Source organism: Phocoena phocoena, chromosome 3, assembly GCF_963924675.1.
Source record: "Phocoena phocoena chromosome 3, mPhoPho1.1, whole genome shotgun sequence".
Lineage (NCBI taxonomy): Eukaryota > Metazoa > Chordata > Mammalia > Artiodactyla > Phocoenidae > Phocoena > Phocoena phocoena.
In genome coordinates, this window is record NC_089221.1 from 54499393 (window position 1) to 54518970 (window position 19578).

A 19578-nucleotide genomic window follows, 5' to 3' on the forward strand; every position below is an offset into this window, starting at 1 on the left:
TGAAAAAATTCTGGAAATTGGTTGCACAACGATGTGAATATACTTACCACTACTGAACTGTGCATTTAGAAATGGTTAAGGTGGTAAACTGTGATGACTTCTTCACACAATTAAAAATAAAATTAGGGCTTCCCTGGTGGCGCAGTGGTTGAGAGTCTGCCTGCCGATGCAGGGGACACGGGTTCGTGCCCCGGTCCGGGAGAATCCCACACGCCGTGGAGTGGCTGGGCCCGTGAGCCATGGCCGCTGAGGCTGCGCATCCGGAGCCTGTGCTCCGCAACAGGAGAGGCCACAACAGTGAGAGGCCCGCATACTGCAAAAAAAAAAAAAAAGAAAGAAAAAAATATAAAATTAAATTAAAACAAGAAAAGCATTCAATGCCATCATATATTCATATCTTTTATATCCTCTTCCCAGAAATGTTTATGTAATTAATGTACCTGAGTAAATTTAAATGAACACATTTGTTGATATAAACTTATATTTGCCTTATTCATGAATAGACAAAGATATGACTCATTTGCATACAGATATAGCTACCTCATTTTTATATTAATTTATTTTTCTAATTAGATTTTTAATTAAAACATTTATATTGGTTTTAAAGTAAAAAACTTAAATATATATAGAAATAATGTGACTTCAATAATTATAACTAACATATTATTTAAATATCATAAATATTAAAAAAGCATATGCTTGAAAAACATTCAAGATGGTGTAAAGAATACACATATTTTACAAAGTTGTGAAATGAAAAATAGAATTAAGATTATTTATGGGCTTCCCTGGTGGCGCAGTGGTTGGGAGTCCGCCTGCCGATGCAGGGGACATGGGTTTGTGCCCCGGTTCGGGAAGATCCCACGTGCCGCGGAGCGGTTGGGCCCGTGAGCCATGGCCGCTGACCCTGCGCGTCCGGAGCCTGTGCTCCGCAACGGGAGAGGCCACAACAGTGAGAGGCCCGCGTACCGCAAAAGTAAATAAATAAATAAAAAAAAAAAAAAAAAAAAAAAAAAAGATTATTTATAATCAGGAAAAATTTATTAGCAAGTTGAAATAATTTTCTACATAAATAAAAAATCACTGCTATTGAAAAGGATTCTTTGGACTGAATAATCCATATTCATAGTCTACATTGATCAAATCCACTGGACAGTTGTATAATTTACTCTTCACCTTAATTCTATAGCCAGAGACTGAATTTAAACCTCTCACATTAAGGAAATCAACTGGAGAATTCCATCTTTTGTTTACTATCCCCCTTGTTGCAGTGAGCAACTATCTGACCACAGTTAAATTACTGATCTCTCCATTTCTTTATATCCCTTCCTGGTGAACAAGAATTCTATCATGTACCAAGGGTGAAGACACTTTCCTTAAGATGTTGAGACATAATTCTTTTTTTTTTTTTTTTTTTTTGCGGTACGCGGGCCTCTCACTGTTGTGGCCTCACCCATTGCGGAGCACAGGTTCCGGACGCACAGGCTCAGCAGCCATGGCTCACAGGCCCAGCCGCTCCGCAGCATGGGGGATCTTCCCAGACCGGGGCACGAACCCGTGTCCCCTGCATCGGCAGGCGGACTCTCAACCACTGCGCCACCAGGGAAGCCCGAGATATAATTCTTAATTTGTGGAATCTGCTGTCTTTGTGCGCATGAGACAAAAGATGTCCTACAACATTTCCCTTATACGCTACCCCCACCTCATCAGCAACATCCCTTCAAAGCAGGATATAAAGGAGAAAAGAAAAAATTAACATTCAGGTGTAATTATTTTCCAGCTGCCTCTTGGAAAGAGTATGGGAGGCATTGCCTAACATGGTGCTAGCCTGTTGCCTCCATGTAAAAAGTGAACCTGGATTCATTTGCTCAAAATATGGAAGGTACTTGGCCAGGGCCAGGGTATTACAAATGAAATAGGGTTTCTATTTTCTAGGAACTTGCAATCTAGAGATGAGGAAAGCACAAAAATTTGCGTATATATTATATATATATATATATATAGTGATATATATACATATTCTTTATATAAAGTCTTTTTGTATATTTATATTAATTAGGAGATAGATACACATATTATAAAACATCAATTGGTATATATACATACATACATACACGCACATAAACACAGACACGCACCCTTTTTTCCAAGATATAATATTTTCAATCTTAACAAGTTAATATTTCATTTAAAATTCAGAAGCTGTTCTTTTTTAAATATAAGATTATTCTAACTTCACCTGAAAGTGAAACAAAACATTCAAGAATAACTAAAAAAAATTTTTGAAAAGCATTAAAATTTAAGTGGAGACATATTCTATTAGCTGTTTCAGAACCACGCTTGTTGTAAATTGAAGATGGCGGAAGAGTAGGACACAGAGATCACCTTCCTCCCCACAAATACATCAGAAATACATCTATATGTGGAACAACCCCTACAGAACACCTACTGAACACTGGCAGAAGACCTCAGACCTCCCAAAAGGCAAGAAACTCCCCACGTACCTGGGTAGGGCAAAAGAAAAAAGAAACAACAGAGACAAAAGAATAGGGACGGAACCTGCACCAGTGGGAGGGAGCTGTGAAGGAGGAAAGGTTCCCACACACTAGGAAGCACCTTCGCGGGCAGAGACTGGGGGTGGCGGAGGGGGGAAAGCTTTGGAGCCTCAGAGGACAGCATAGCCACAGGGGTGCGGAGGGCAAAGGGAAGAGATTACCGCAGAGAGGATTGGTGCCGACCAGCACTCACCAACCCAAGAGGCTTGTCTGCTCACCCTCCGGGGCAGGCGGGGGCTGGGAGCTGAGGCTCGGGCTTCGGAGGTCGGATTCCAGGGAGAGGGCTGGGGTTGGCGGCGTGAACACAGCCTGATGGGGACTAGTGAGCCACGGCTAGCCGGAAGGGAGTACGGGAAAAAGTCTGGAGCTGCCGAAGAGGCAGGAGACTTTTTCTTGCCTCTTTGTTTCCTGGTGCACGAGGAGAGGGGTTTAAGAGCGCTGCTTAAAGGAGCTCCAGAGACAGGCGCGAGCCGCGGCTATCCGCACAGACCCCAGAGACGGGCATGAGACACTAAGGCTGCTGCTGCTGCCACCAAGAAGCCTGTGTGTGAAAACAGGTCACTATCCACACCGCCCCTCCCGGGAGATTCTGCAGCCAGGGTCCCGTGATCCAGGGACTACTTCCCCGGGAGAATGCATGGCACGCCTCAGGCTGGTGCAACGTCATGCCAGCCTCTGCCGCCGCAGACTCGTCCCGCATCCATACCCCTCCCTCCCCACCCCGGCCTGAGTGAGCCAGACCCCCGAATCAGCTGCTCCTTTAACCCCGTCCTGTCTGAGGGAAGAACAGACGCCCTCAGGTGACCTACACGCAGAGGCGGGGCCAAATCCAAAGCTGAACCTCGGGAGCTGTGCAAACAAAGAACAGAAAGGGAAATCTCTCCCAGCAGCCTCAGGAGCAGCGGATTAAATCTCCACAGTCAACTTGATGTATCCTACATCTGTGGAATACCTGAATAGACAATGAATCATCCCAAATTGAGGAGGTGGACTTTAGGAGCAATGATATATATATATATATATATATATATATATATATATATTTCTTCCCTTTTTCTCTTTTTGTGAGTGTGTATTTGTATGCTTCTGTGTGTGATTTTGTCTGTATAGCTTTGCTCTTACCATATGTCCTAGGGTACTATCTGTCCGTTTTTTTCGTTTTTTTTGTTTTTTTTTTAAGTATAGTTTTTAGCACTTGTTATCATTGGTGGATTTGTTTTTTGGTTTAGTTGCTCTCTTCTTTCTTTTTTTAAAAAAATTACTTAAAATTTTTTTTTCAATAATTATTTTTTATTTTAATAACTTTTTAATTTAATTTTATTTTATTTTATCTTCTTCTTTCTTTTTTTTCTCCCTTTTATTGTGAGCTGTGTGGATGACAGGCTCTTGGTGCTCCAGCCAGGCGTCAGGGCTCTGCCTCTAAGGTGGGAGAGCTAAGTTCAGGACGTTGGTCCACAAGAGACCTCCCAGCTCCATGTGATATCAAACAGCAAAAATCTCCCAGAGGTCTCCATCTCAACGCCAAGACCCAGCTCCACTCAACGACCAGCAAGCTACAGTGCTGGACACACTATGCTAAACAACTAGCAAGACAGGAACACAACTGCACCCATTAGTAGAGAGGCTGCTAAAAATCATAATAAGGCCACACACACCCCAAAACACACCACCAGACGTGGACCTGCCCACAAGAAAGACAAGATCCAGCCTCATCGACCAGAACACAGGCACCAGTCCCTCCACCAGAAAGCCTACACAACACACTGAACCAACCTTAACCACTGTGGGCAGACACCAAAAACAACAGGAAATACGAACCTGCAGCCTGTGAGAAGGAGACACCAAACACAGTGAGTTAAGCAAAATGAGAAGCACACAGCAGATGAAGGAGCAAGGTAAAGACCCACCAGACCTATCAAATGAAGAGAAAATAAGCAGTCGACCTGAAAAAAAAATCAGAATAATGATAGTAAAGATTATCCAAATTCATGGAAATAGAATGGAGAAAATACAAGAAATGTTTAACAAGGACCTAGAAGAAGTAAAGAGCAAACAAACAGTGATGAACAACAAAATAACTGAAATTAAAAATTCTCTAGAAGGAATCAATAACAGAATAACTGAGACACAAGAACGGATAAGTGACCTGGAACATAAAATAGTGGAAATAACTACTGCAGAACGGAATAAAGAAAAATAATGAAACGAATTGAGGACAGTCTTAGAGACCTCTGGGACGACATTAAACGCACCAACACTCGAATTATAGGGGTCCCAGAAGAAGAAGAGAAAGTGAAAGGCAATGAGAAAATATTTGAAGTGATTATAGTTGAAAACTTCCCTAATATGAGAAAGGAAATAGTTAATCAAGTACAGGAAGCACAGAGAGTCCCATACAGGATAAATCCAAGGAGAAACACACCAAGACACATATTAATCACACTATCAAAAATTAAATACAAAGAAAAAATATTAAAAGCAGCAGGGAAAAACAACAAATAACATACAAGGGAATCCCCATAATGGTTGACAGCTGATCTTTCAGCTGAAACACTGCAAGGCAGAAGGGAGTGGCAGGACAAATTTAATGTGATGAAGGAGAAAAACCTACAACCAAGATTACTCTACCCAGCAAGGATCTCATTCAGATTTGATGGAGAAATTAAAACCTTTACAGACAAGCAAAAGCTAAGAGAATTCAGCACCACCAAACCAGCTTTACAACAAATGCTAAAAGAACTTCTCTAGGCAGGAAACACAAGAGAAGGAAAAGACCTACAATAACAAACCCAAAACAATTAAGAAAATGGGAATAGGAATATACATATTGATAATTACCTTAAATGTAAATGGATTAAATGCTCCAAGGAAAAGACATAGACTGGCTGAATGGATACAAAAATAAGACCCATGTATACACTGTCTATAAGAGACCCACTTCAGACCTAGGGACACATACAGACTGAAAGTGAGGGGATGGAAAAAGATATTCCATGCAAATAGAAATCAAAAGAAAGCTGGAGTAGCAATTCTCATATCAGACAAAATAGACTTTAAAACAAAGACTATTACAAGAGACAAAGAAGGACACTACATAATGATCAAGGGATCAATCCAAGAAGAAGATAGAACAATTGTAAATATTTATGCACCCAACACAGGAGCACCTCAATACATAAGGCAAATGCTAACAGCCATAAAAGGGGAAGTCAACAGTAACAATCATAGTAGGGGACATTAACACCCCACTTTCACCAATGGACATATACAAAATGAAAATAAATCAGGAAACACAAGCTTTAAATGATGCATTAAACAAGATGTACTTAATTGATATTTATAGGACATTCCATCCAAAAACAACAGAATACACTTTCATTTCTTCTTTTTTTTCACACACACACACTGTATTTTATTTTTACAAGAGACAAATAAACTGACACCAAGCATTGTAAATGGATGACCACAACAAAAGCAATAATGATTGCAATTACCAAACACGAAACAGACTCGTACTATGTCATAATATTGACATTCAGTCTAGTAATCCTCCACTGTAACAGCTCCTTTACTTTGCAGTGAAAATTTATTTGTATATTTTTTGCCCCTGAGTCCTTGTGGGATTTTTTTAATTCAAACCGAAAGTCACAACAATTATAATCATCCTCATCAGTTCCCTCAGTCCCATGTAATTAATTTTTTTTCATCTTGATCTTTTGTTAGCACTTTTATGAATTCATCAGTTTTCCGTTAGAGTTCTGAAAGTGCTATTCATTCAGTTCAGCAGTATAGTCAGTTACCAGAAACCTGTACTTGTCAGAGTCTTTTCCATGAAGTCTTTGAAGATGAAACACTTTTATAGGAACATTTTTGCGAAAGCATCAAAGTATACCCAGAACTGTGTGTAAATGACAAAAGATTTTAAAATGACCATGGTTAAAGATTTGATGAAAGTTCATAATAATGCAGTTGACAAGGAAATTTATTTCTGAGATATACATTTTAAAGTAATAACTAGAATTATGACTTACAACATTATACCAGAACATATAACATTTTTAGAAATTTCATGTAATGTCTGAAACATTTATATTAACATATTTCCATACAAATAACCCAAAGAAAGTTTAGTATTAGTTGTTTTTTTGTTTGTTTTTTATACTGCAGGTTCTTATTAGTCATCAATTTCATACACATCAGTGTATACATGGCAATCCCAATCGCCCAATTCAGCACACCACCATCCCCACCCAACTGCGTTTTCCCCCCTTGGTGTCCACACGTTTGTTCTCTGCATCTGTGTCTCAACTTCTGCCCTGCAAACCGGTTCATCTGTATCATTTTTCTAGGTTCCACATATATGCGTTAATATACGATATTTCTTTTTCTCTTTCTGACTTACTTCACTCTGTATGACAGTCTTTAGATCCATCCACGTCTCAACAAATGACTCAATTTTGTTCCTTTTTATGGCTGAGTAATAATTCCATTGTATATATGTATCACAACTTCTTTATCCATTCGTCTGTCGATGGGCATTTAGGTTGTTTCCATGACCTGGCTATTGTAAATAGTGCTGCAATGAACATTGGGAGCATATGTCTTTTTGAATTATGGTTTTCTCTGGGTATATGCCCAGTAGTGGGATTGCTGGATCATATGGTAATTCTATTTTTAGTTTTTTAAAGAAGCTCCATAGTGTTCTCCATAGTGACTCTATCAATTTACATTCCCACCAACAGTGCAAGAGGGTTCCCTTTTATCCACACCCTCACCAGCATGTGTTGTTTGTAGATTCCCTGATGCTGCCCATTTTAACTGGTGTGAGGTAATACCTCATTGTAGTTCTGATTTGCATTTCTCTAATAATTAGTGATGTGGAGCAGCTTTTCATCTGCTTCTTGGCCATCTGTATGTCTTCTTTGGAGAAATGTCTATTTAGGTCTTCTGCCCATTTTTGGAATGGGTCGTGTCTGTTTCTTTAATATTGAGCTTCATGACCTTTTTATATATTTTGGAGATTAATCCTTTGTCCATTGATTTGTTTGCAAATGTTTTCTCCCATTCTGAGGGTTGTCTTTTCATCTTGTTGTTGGTTTCCTTTGCTGTGCAAAAGCTTTGAAGTTGCATTGGGTCCCATTTGTTTATTTTTGTTTTTATTTCCATTACTCTAGGAGGTGGGTCAAAAAAGATTGTGCTGTGATTTATGTCAAAGACTGTTCTTCCTATGTTTTCCTCTAAGAGTTTTATAGTGTCCGGTCTTACATTTAGGTCTTGAATCCATTTTGAGTTTATTTTTGTGTATGGTGTTAGGGAGTGTTCTAATTTCATTCTTTTACATGTAGCTGTCCAGTTTTCCCAGCACCACTTATTGAAGAGACTGTCTTTTCTCCATTGTATATCTTTGCTTCCTTTGTCATAGATTAGTTGACCATAGGTGTGTGGGTTTATCTCTGGGCTTTCTATCTTGTTCCATTGATCAATGTTTTTGTTTTTGTGCCGGTGCCATATTGTCTTGATTACTGTAGCTTTGTCGTATAGTCTGAAGTCAGGGAGTCTGATTCCTCCAGCTCCATTTTTTTCCTTCAAGACTGCCTTGACTATTCGGTCTCTTTTGTGTCTCCATACAAATTCTAAGATGATTTGTTCTAGTTCCATAAAAAACACCATTGGTAATTTGATAGGGATTGCATTAAGTCTGTAGATTGCTTTGGGTAGTATAGTCATTTTCACAATATTGATTCTTCCAATCCAAGAACATGGTATATCTCTCCATCTGTTGGTATCATCTTTAATTTCTTTCATCAGTGTCTTATCGTTTTCTGCATACAGGTCTTTTGTCTCCCTAGGTAGGTTTATTCCTAAGTATTTTATCTTTTTATTGCAATGGTAAATGGGAGTGTTTCCATAATTTCTCTTTCAGATTTTTGATCATTAGTGTATAAGAATGCAAGAGATTTCTGTGCATTAATTTTGTATCCTGCAACTTTACCAAATTCATTGATAAGCTCTAGTAGTTTTCTGCTGGTATTTTTAGGATTCTCTATGTATAGTATCATGTTATCAACAAAGAGTGACAGTTTTACTTCTTCTTTTCCACTTTGTATTCCTTTTATTTCTTTTTCTTCTCTGATTGCCATGGCTAGGACTTCCAAAACTATGTTGAAAAAGGGTGGTGAGAGTGGACATCCTTGTATCATTCCTGATCTTAGAGGAAATGCTCTCAGTTTTTCACCATTCACAATGATGTTTCCTGTGGGTTTCTCGTATATGGCCTTTATTATGTTGAGGTAGGTTCCCTCTATGCCCACTTTCTGGAGAGTTTTTATCATAAATGGGTGTTGAATTTTGTCAGAAGCTTTTTCTGCATCTATTGAGATGATCATATGCTTTTTATTCTTCAGTTTGTTAATATGGTATATCACATTGATTTATTTGTGTATATTGAAGAATCCTTGCATCCCTGGGATACATCCCACTTGATCATGGTGTACGATCCTTTTAATATGTTGTTGGATTCTGTTTGCTAGTATTTTGTTGAGGATTTTTGCATGTATATTCATCAGTGATATCACTCTGTAATTTTCCTTTTTGTACTATCTTTGTCTGGTTTTGATATCAGGGTGATGATGGCCTCATAAAATGAGTTTGGGAGTGTTCCTTCCTCTGCAATATTTTGGAAGAGTTTGAGAAGGATAGGTGTTAGCTCTTCTCTAAATGTTTGATAGAATTCACCTGTGAAGCCATCTGGTCCTGGACTTTTGTTTGTTGGAAGATTTTTAATCACAGTTTTGATTTCATTATTTGTGATTGTTCTGTTCATATTTTCTCTTTCTTCCTGGTTCAGTCTTGGAAGGTTATACCTTTCTAAGAATTTGTCCGTGTATTCCAGGTTGTCCATTTTATTGGCATAGAGTTGCTTGTAGTAGTCTCTTAGGATGCTTTGTATTTCTGCGGTGTCTGTTGTAACTTCTCCTTTTTCATTTGTAATTTTATTGATTTGAGTCTTCTCCCTCTTTTTCTTGATGAGTCTGGCTAATGGTTTATCAATTTTGTTTATCTTCTCAAAGAACCAGCTTTTAGTTTTATTGATCTTTGCTATTGTTTTCTTTGTTTCTATTTCATTTATTTCTGCTCTAGTCTTTATGATTTCTTTCCTTCTGATAACTTTGGGTTTTGTTTGTTCTCCTTTATTTAGTTCCTTCAGGTGTAAGGTTAGATTGTTTACTTGAGATTTTTCTTGTTTCTTGAGTTAGGCTTGTATAGCTATAAACTTCCCTCTTAGAACTGCTTTTGCTGCATCCCATAGGTTTTGGAGCATCGTGTTTTCATTGTCATTTGTCTCTAGGCATTTTTTGATTTCCTCTTTGATTTCTTCAGTGATCTCTTGGTTATTTAGTAATGTATTGTTTAGCCTCCTTGTGTTTGTGTTTTTACGTTTTTTGCCCATAATTCATTTCTAACCTCATAGCGTTGTAGTCAGAAAAGATGCGTGATATGATTTCAATTTTCTTAAATTTACTGAGGCTTGATTTGTGCCTCAGGATGTGATATGTCCTGGAGAATGTTCCATGTGTACTTGAAAAGAAAGTGTAATCTGCTGTTTTTGGATGGAATGTCCTGTAAATATCAATTAAATCTATCTGGTCTATTGTGTCATTTAAAGCTTGTGTTTCCTTATTTATTTTCATTTTGGATGATCTGTCCATTGGTGTAAGTGAGGTGTTAAAGTCCCCCACTATTTTTGTGTTATTGTCAATTTCCTCTTTTATAGCTGTTAGCAGTTGCCTTATGTACTGAGGTGCTCCTATGTTGGGTGCATATATATTTATAATTGTTATGTCTTCTTCTTGGATTGATCCCTTGATCATTATGTAGTGTCCTTCCTTGTCTCTTGTAATATTCTTTGTTTTAAAGTGTATTTTATCTGATATGAGTTTTGCTACTCCAGCTTTCTTTTGATTTCCATTTGCATGGAATATCTTTTTCCATCCCCTCACTTTCAGTCTGTATGTTTCCCTAGGTCTGAAGTGGGCCTCTTATAGACAGCATATATATGGGTCTTGTTTTTGTATCCATTCAGTAAGCCTGTGTCTTTTGGTTAGAGCAGTTAATCCATTCACGTTTAAGGTAATTATCGATATGCATGTTCCTGTGACCATTTTCTTAATTGTTTTGTTTTTGTTTTTGTAGGTCCTTTTCTTCTCCTGTGTTTCCCACTTAGAGAAGTTCCTTGAGCATTTGTTGTAGAGCTGGTTTGGTGGTGCCGAATTCTCTTAGCTTTTGCTTGTCTGTAAAGCTTTTGATTTCTCCATTGAATCTGAATGAGATCCTTGCCAGGTAGAGTAATCTTGGTTGTAGGTTCTTCCCTTTCATCACTTTAAGTGTATCATGCCACCCCGTTCTGGTTTGTAGAGTTTCTGCTGAGAAATCAGCTGTTAACCTTATGGGAGTCCACTTGTATGTTATTTTTCATTTTTCTCTTGTTGCTTTCAATAATTTTTCTTTGTCTTTAATTTTTGCCAATTTGATTACTATGTGTCTCAGCGTGTTTCTCCTTGGGTTTATCCTGTCTGGGACTCGCTGCGCTTCCTGGACTTGGGTGGCTATTTCCTTTCCCATGTTAGGGAATTTTCCCACTATAATCTCTTCAAATATTTTCTCGGATCCTTTCTCTCTCTCTTCTCCTTCTGGGTCCCCTATAATGTGAATGTTGTTGCATTTAATGTTGTTCCAGAGGTCTCTTAAGATGTCTTCATTTCTTTTCATTCTTTTTTCTTTATTCTCTTTTGCAGCAGTGGATTCCTCCATTTTGTCTTCCAGGTCACTTATCTGTTCTTCTGTCTCAGTTATTCTGCTACTGATTCCTTCTCATGTAGTTTTCATTTCAGTTATTGTACTGTTCATCTCTGTTTATTTGTTCTTTAATTCTTCTAGGTCTTTGTTAAACATTTCTTGCATCTTCTTGATCTTTGCCTCCATTCTTTTTCTGGGGTCCTGGATCATCTTCACTATCATTATTCTGAATTGTTTTTCTGGAAGACTGCCTATCTCCACTTCATTTAGTTGTTTTTCTGGGGTTTTATCTTTTTCCTTCATCTGGTACATAGCCCTCTGCCTTTTCATCTTGTCTATCTTTCTGTGACTGTGGTTTTTGTTCCACAGTCTGCAGGATTGTAGTTCTTCTTGTTTCTGCTGTCTGCCCTCTGGTGGATGAGGCTATCTAAGAGTCTTGATGGGAGGGACTGGTGTTGTGTGGAGCTGACTGTTTCTCTAGTGGGCAGAGCTCAGTAAAACTTTAATCCACTTGACTGTTGATGGTGGGGCTGGGTTCCCTCCCTGTTTGTTGTTTGGCCTGAGGCCACCCAACACTGGAGCCTACCTGGGCTCTTTGATGGGCTAATGACAGACTCTGGGAGGGCTCACGCCAAGGAGTACTTCCCAGAACTTTTGCTGCCAGTGTGCTTGTCTCCACAGTTAGCCACAGCCCTCCCCCACCCCGCCTCTCCAGGAGACCCTCAAACACCAGCAGGTAGGTCTGGTTCAGTCTCCCGTGGGGTCACTGCTCCTTCCCCTGGGTCCCAATGTGCACACTATTTTGTGTGTGCCCTCCAAGAGTGGAGTCTCTGTTTCCCTCAGTCCTGTCAAAGTCCTGCAATCAATTCCGACTAGGCTTCAAAGTCTGATTCTCTAGGACTTCCTCCTCCCGTTGCCATACCCCCAGGTTGGGAAGCCAGATGTGGGGCTCAGAACATTCACTCCAGTGGGTGGACTTCTGTGGTATAAGTGTTCTCCAGTCTGTGAGTCACCCACACACCAGTTATGGGATTTGATTTTACTGTGATTGCGCCCATCCTACCATCTCATTGTGGCTTCTTCTTTGTCTTTGGATGTGGGGTATCTTTTTTGGTGAGTTCCAGTGTCCTCCTGTCAGTGATTGTCCAGCAGCTAGTAGTGATTCTGGTGTTCTCGCAAGAGGGAGTGAGAGCACATCATTCTACTCAGCCATCTTCAGAATAAACTTTCTTCTCAAGTGCTCATGGAACTTTCTCCAGGATAGATCATATCTTGTGTCACAAATCATGCCTTGGTAAATTTAAGAAAATTGAAATCTTATCAACTATCTTTTCTGACCACAATGTTATGCGGCTAGATACCAATTACAGGAAAAAAATCTGTGAAAAATACAAACACATGGAGGCTAAACAATACACTTCTTAATAACCAAGAGATCATTGAAGAAATCAAAGAGGAAATTAAAAAATACCTAGAAACAAATGACAATGAAAACACCATGACCCAAAACATATGCAGTGCAGCAAAAGCAGTTCTAAGAGGGAAGTTTATAGCAATACAAACCTACTTTAAGAAACAAGAAACATCTCAAATAAACAACTTAAACTTACACCTAAAGCAATGAGCGAAAGAAGAATAAAAAAACACCACTAGCAGAAGGAAAGAAGTCATAAAGATCAGATCAGAAGTAAATGAAAAAGTAATGAAGGAAACGATAGCAAAGATCATTAAAACTAAAAGCTGGTGCTTTGAGAAGATAAACAAAATTGATAAACCATTAGCCAGACTCATCAAGAAAAAAAGGGAGAAGACTTAAATCAATAGAATTAGAAATGAAAAAGGAGAAGTAACAACTGACACTGCAGAAATACAAAGGCTCATGAGAGATTACCACAAGCAACTCTATGCCAATAAAAAGGACAACCTGGAAGAAATGGACAAATTCTTAGAAAGGCACAACCTTCTGAGACTGAACCAGGAAGAAATAGAAAATATGAACAGACCAACCACAAGCACTGAAGTTGAGACTGTGATTAAAAATCTTCCAACAAACAAAAGGCCAGGACCAGATGGCTTCACAGATGAATTCTATCAAACATTTAGAGAAGAGCTAACACCTATCCTTCTCAAACTCTTCCAAAATATAGCAGAGGGAGGAACACTCCCAAACTCATTCTACAAGGCCACCATCACCTTGATACCAAAACCAGACAAAGATCTCACAAAGAAAGAAAACTACAGGCCAATATCCCTGATGAACATAGATGCAAAACTCCTTAGCAAAATACTAGCAAACAGAATCCAACAGCACATTAAAAGGATCATACACCATGATCAAGTGGGATTTATTCCAGGAATGCAAGGATTCTTCAATATACGCAAATCAACCAATGTGATACAGCATATTAACAAATTGAAGGAGAAAAACCACATGGTCATCTCAATAGATGCATAAAAAGCTTTTGACAAAATTCAACACCCATTTATGATAAAAATCCTCCAGAGAGTAGGCATAGAGGGAGCTTATCTCAACATAATAAAGGCCATATATGACAAACCCACAGCCAACTTCATCCTCAATGGTGAAAAACTGAAACCATTTCCACTAAAATCAGGAACAAGACAAGGTTGCCCACTCTCACCACTCTTATTCAACATAGTTTGGAAGTTTTAGCCACAGCAATCAGAGAAGAAAAGGAAATAAAAGGAATCCATATCGGAAAAGAAGAAGTAAAGCTGTCACTGTTTGCAGATGACATGATACTATACATAGAGAATCCTAAAGATGCTACCAGAAAACTACTAGAGCTAATCAATTAATTTGGTAAAGTAGCAGGATACAAAGTTAATGCACAGAAATCTCTTGCATTCCTATACGTTAATGATGAAGAATCTGAAAGTGAAATTAAGAAAACACTCCCATTTACCACTGCAACAAAAAGAATAAAATATTTAGGAATAAACCTACCTAAGGAGACAAAAGACCTGTATGCAGAAAATTATAAGACACTGATGAAAGAAATTAAAGATGATACAAATAGATGGAGAGATGTACCATGTTCTTGGATTGGAAAGATGAACGTTGTGAAAATGACTATCCTACCCAAAGCAATCTACAGATTCAATACAACCCCTTTCATACTACCAATGGCATTTTTCACAGAACTAGAACAAAAAATTTCACAATTTGTATGGAAACACAAAAGACCCCGAATAGCCAAAGTAATGTTTAGAAAGAAAAATGGAGCTGGAGGAATCAAGCTCCCTGACTTCAGACTATACTACAAAGCTTCAGTAATCAAGACAGTATGTTACTGGTACAAAAACAGAAATATTTATTAATGGAACAGGATAGAAAACCCAGAGATAAACCCACACTCATATGGTCACCTTATCTTTTATAAAGGAGGCAAGAATATACAGTGCAGAAAAGGCAGCCTCTTCAATAAGTGGTGCAAGGAAAACTGGACAGCTATATATAAAAGAGTGAAATTAGAACACTTCCTAACTCCATACAGAAAAATAAACTCAAAATGGATTAAATACCTAAATGTAAGGCCAGGCACTGTAAAACTCTTAGAGGAAAACCTAGGCAGAACACTCTGTGACATAAATCACAGCAAGATCCTTTTTGACCCACCTCCTAGCGAAATGGAAATAAAAATAAACAAATGGGATCTAATGAAATTTAAAAGCTTTTGCACAACAAAGGAAACCATAAACAAGATGAAAAGACAACCCTCAGAATGGGAGAAAATATTTGCAAATGAAACAACTGACAAAGATTAATCTCCAAAATTTATAAGCAGCTCATGCAGCTCAATAACAAAGAAAAAAACAACCCAAACCAAAAATGGGCAGAAGACCTAAATAGACATTTCTCCAAAGAAGATATACAGATTGCCAAGGAACACATGAAAGAATGCTCAACATCATTAATTAGAGAAATGCAAATCAAAAGTACAATGAGATACCATCTCACACCAGTCAGAATGACCCTCATCAAAAAATCTAGAAACAATAAATACTGGAGAGGGTGTGGAGAAAAGGGAACCCTCTTGCACTCTTGGTGGGAATGTAAATTGATATAGCCGCTATGGAGAACAGTATGGAGGTTCCTTAAAATACTAAAAATAGAACTACCATACAACCCAGCAATCCCGCTACTGGGCATATACCCTGAGAAAACGATAATTCAAAAAGAGTCATGTACCAAAATGTTCATTGCAGCTGTATTTACAATAGCCAGGACATGGAAGTAACCTAAGTGTCCATCGACAGATGAATGGATAAAGAAGATGTGGCACATATATACAATGGAATATTACTCAGCCATAAAAAGAAACGAAATTGAGTTATTTGTAGTGAGGTGGATAGACCTAGAGTCTGTCATACAGAGTGAAGTAAGTCAGAGAGAGAAAAACAAATACTGTATGCTAACACATATATATGGAATCTAAAAAAAAACAAAAAATGGTCATGAAAAACCTAGGGGCAAGACTGGAATAAAGACGCAGACCTACTAAAGAATGGACTTGAGGACACGAGGAGGGGCAAGGGTAAGCTGGGAGAAAGTGAGAGAGTGGCATGGACATATATACACTACCAAATGTAAAATAGATAACTAGCGGGAAGCAGCCGCATAGCACAGGTAGATCAGCTCGGTGCTTTGTGACCGCCTAGAGGGGTGGGATAGGGAGGTTGGGATGGAGGGAGACGCAACAGGGAAGAGATATGTGGATATATGTATATGTATAACTGATTCACTTTGTTGTAATGCAGAAACTAACAACAACAACAAAAAAAAAGGTAAATCAATCCAAATAATGGTCACCGCCAAATATGCCCTCTAGTCTTATTAGTCCCAAAGCAAAAACAAATATCCTGCTTTTTAGATTACAAGAAATCCTCAAAAGTTCATTTGTAAATGACTTTGAAATCCTGTATACACCTTCCCTCTGAGAACTATTATAGATGGTGATTCAAGTAAAAAAATAAACATCCCAGTTATCACACACAGTAGCTGACCTCATAGTTTTAGCTTGAATAACAGTCCAGGTGCACTGAGGGAAAGAAGTAAGGAAAGAAATTCTTCCCCCTCTTCCTGGGTGAATGAATCTTCCCAAATAAAGTTCTGAATGAGATCGTAATTTTCAGTTACGAATGTAATACGAAACACTTCTTGTAAAAACTTTTCCTCAAAGACAGAAAAGATTATATTTTCTTTTTATGAAAATAACAAGGTTTTACTTCTTTAAAGTTAAAAAAATTTAAGTAAATAAATTTATTTTAAAAAATTTTATCTCTTAGTCAAAGGAAAATGATGAGAGGGAGGATTATAACCTTGTAGAACTAGATGAAGTCAAGTGACAAAAAAGGAACTGCAGCCTAAGAGACCAGCACTGGCAGAAACAAGAAGGGGCATGCCACATATTAAGCAAGTTTCTAACAAATGGACATCTTCAACAGCATAAGAGAAAGTAAAAGGTCTGGACACACACATGAACCTGTCGAAAGTGAAAGGTAATGAGACAAGTAGGAATATCCTGATCAAGAAACTGGAACCCACCCATTTTTGTGCTTTAAAAGATAACCACAGGAGGGGAGGAGAAGATGAGAAAGGAGTCAGCACAGAACAGGCCCCTTCAGATTCTCTCTTCCCAATTTCAGCTACCTTGAGCAAAACGGAAGGAAACAGATCCATCCTCTCCCTAAAGTTGTATAAAAATTTCAGTAACTAGGCTTATATTTCAAATGTCAGAAAAGCCTAATAAGATCCTAATATAGTAAATCAGTAGCATTCACAAATTTATTATCATTAATTTTCATAACTCAAGAAACCCTAAAAGCCTTACTGAGGTGAGACTATGTATGGGAGTATAAAGATAGTGTGTAAACCTAGTTATCACAGCATCTATAATTCAGTGTAGGGTTATTATTTTCTACTTGCCAATTTGGTAGTGATTAAAAACAAAAAATAACCTGTTTTTTGTAATAAGATAGAAACGTCAGAAGCTAGAGTAGAGACTTTGCAAACCTGCATATAAAATCCCTATTTTTTCCTTCTCTTGAGAAGGAGAAAAATACAAACGCAAACTTTCTTTATAGTGGGAATACAATAAATGTTTGCTGAAAGAAAAAAAAAAAGCAACCACGCTTGTATCTTATTTTTTGAGAAGTTTTCCAAATTCATGTCAGACACCAAACCACAGATCCAGGAAGCTCATAGAAACCCAAATAGAATACAAGCCAAAAAAAACGGACATCTAGGCATCTCATATTCAAACTGCAGGAAACTAAAGATAGAAGAAAATATTGAAAGATGGAAGAAAATATTGAAAGAAGCCAGAGAAGGAAAAAACATGTTACCTGTAGAAGAGTGAAGATAAGAATTACATCCGTTTCTACCCAGAAACCCTGTAAGCATAAGAGAGTAGTGTAAAATACTTAAAGTGTTGAGAAAAAAAAAACCTACCAACGTAGAATTCTATATCCTGAGAAATTATCCTTCCAAAGTGAAGGAGAAATAAAGACTTTCTCAGAAAAGTTAAAATTGAGCCATATTATAGGAGCACCCTACTTAACTCCCCACAGCAGGGACCACAGCTCCCTGTGACAGCTTCTCTTCTGCTTATATGTCCACTAACCATGTAATAAAGCAAGTCCTCCTAGAAAACCCTCCCTGGAAGGAGGGGCAACCCACTGATAACCATTTGACTAAAGGGCTCTAAAGAGGGAAATAAAATGATACATTAAAGCAATATTCAACAGATTATGGCGCCAAGTTTGGTGTACTGTTCAGAGTTGTGTCGTGGGAAGTACACACACACACAATCTCTTTGACATAATAACTTATGTCACATTGTGGTGGAAAGTTCCCTTGTACAGAACCAGGAAGTTGTTTTGGGGATGAGATACGACTGTCCTAAGCAGTGCCAGGCTTTCTTGCTATTCCCTGTTAGCCATTCTGTCCCTTTGCCTTAATCTTTACTGACTCCCCACCCCCCCTACTTCTTTAAGCGTGCAGTGGACAACTCTGTCAGTTCTTCCAACTTTCAACCAAAATTTTAGATCAGCCGTGTACAACTTAGTGCAAATAATCAGACAAGATATTCATTTATTCACAGCAAAAACTGACTGAGTGCCCCTCCAATGCTTGTATTGAAGGTGGAACAGCATGTTTTGTTTCCAGTTTGCAGATGGAAAACTTGGGGCAGAGGCAGAAGTCTTTCTGTGGGCCCCTGAAGTCACAGCTTGGCCTGGTCATGACAATCAGTGCTTTGGTGTCTGTAAGGCAATGAATGTCCTCTCTCTATATGGAACAAATTTCCCAAAGTTCCAGGTTTCTGAAAAGGACCAGGCTGTAGCCCTCCAGTGCTGTTTGTTCTTTTTAGGATTGAATCACCCGTACAGTGTCCACGACAAACGGGTCCAAGCTCCAACTTCAGTTATAGACCCGGGGAATGACAGCATCCTGGAGCACCTTATTTCTGTGTATAAAGGATTGCAGGCTGAAAGCAGTCTCAAGACTGCCTCTCTAACAACTTGACTAAGGGAAACAACTTAATCCCACAGTGCCCCTCACAGCTGTGTTTTCAGTTGTGAAAGCTGGGCTCTGGCCTCAGGTAGAAATGTGTCAGAATTTATTTGTTGTCTGTGGTGGTATCTTATTTGCCTTGCTTTGCTAATCAAGTGTCTTCTTTAAATGTAAAAAAATCAATAAGGAAAGGATGGGATACATAAAAGTGAAGATGGCGATGATGCTATTAATAATGATGACAATGATGGGGAAGAGGGGATAGCTAACCCCATCTAGCGCTCACAATGTATCAGGCAGTGTTCTCTGTGCTTTACATGTTATGACTTAGAATAGTTCTCTAGCAAATGTATGAAGTTGGTAATATTATCATCTTTAATTTACAAATGAGGAAGCTGAGTTAATGAGAGATATGTTCATAGTACATAATTCACAGTACATACATAGCTAGCAGGTTATATACTTAAAAATTAGTTTCTCACCCATATCATATACCAAAATAAATTCTAAGAGATTTAAACAGTTAAATGCACTAAGTGAAATGAAAAAAGTACCTAGAAGGGAATTTTTAAAAAAATATTCATGGCATGTCTGATTATGTGATGTTTTCTAGACATAAATATAGTAGAAGAAATCACAAACATATCTAAACAGCTATTTTTAACTTCTAATTGTATAAAAACATATATT

General features: G+C 38.2%; 1 pseudogene; it reads left to right on the forward strand.

Moving 5' to 3' along the window:
* LOC136120173 (B-cell CLL/lymphoma 9 protein-like) overlaps positions 1–18900 on the forward strand; it is a 96125-nt pseudogene extending 77225 nt beyond the window's left edge.
* Positions 18901–19578: the final 678 nt, after the last annotated feature.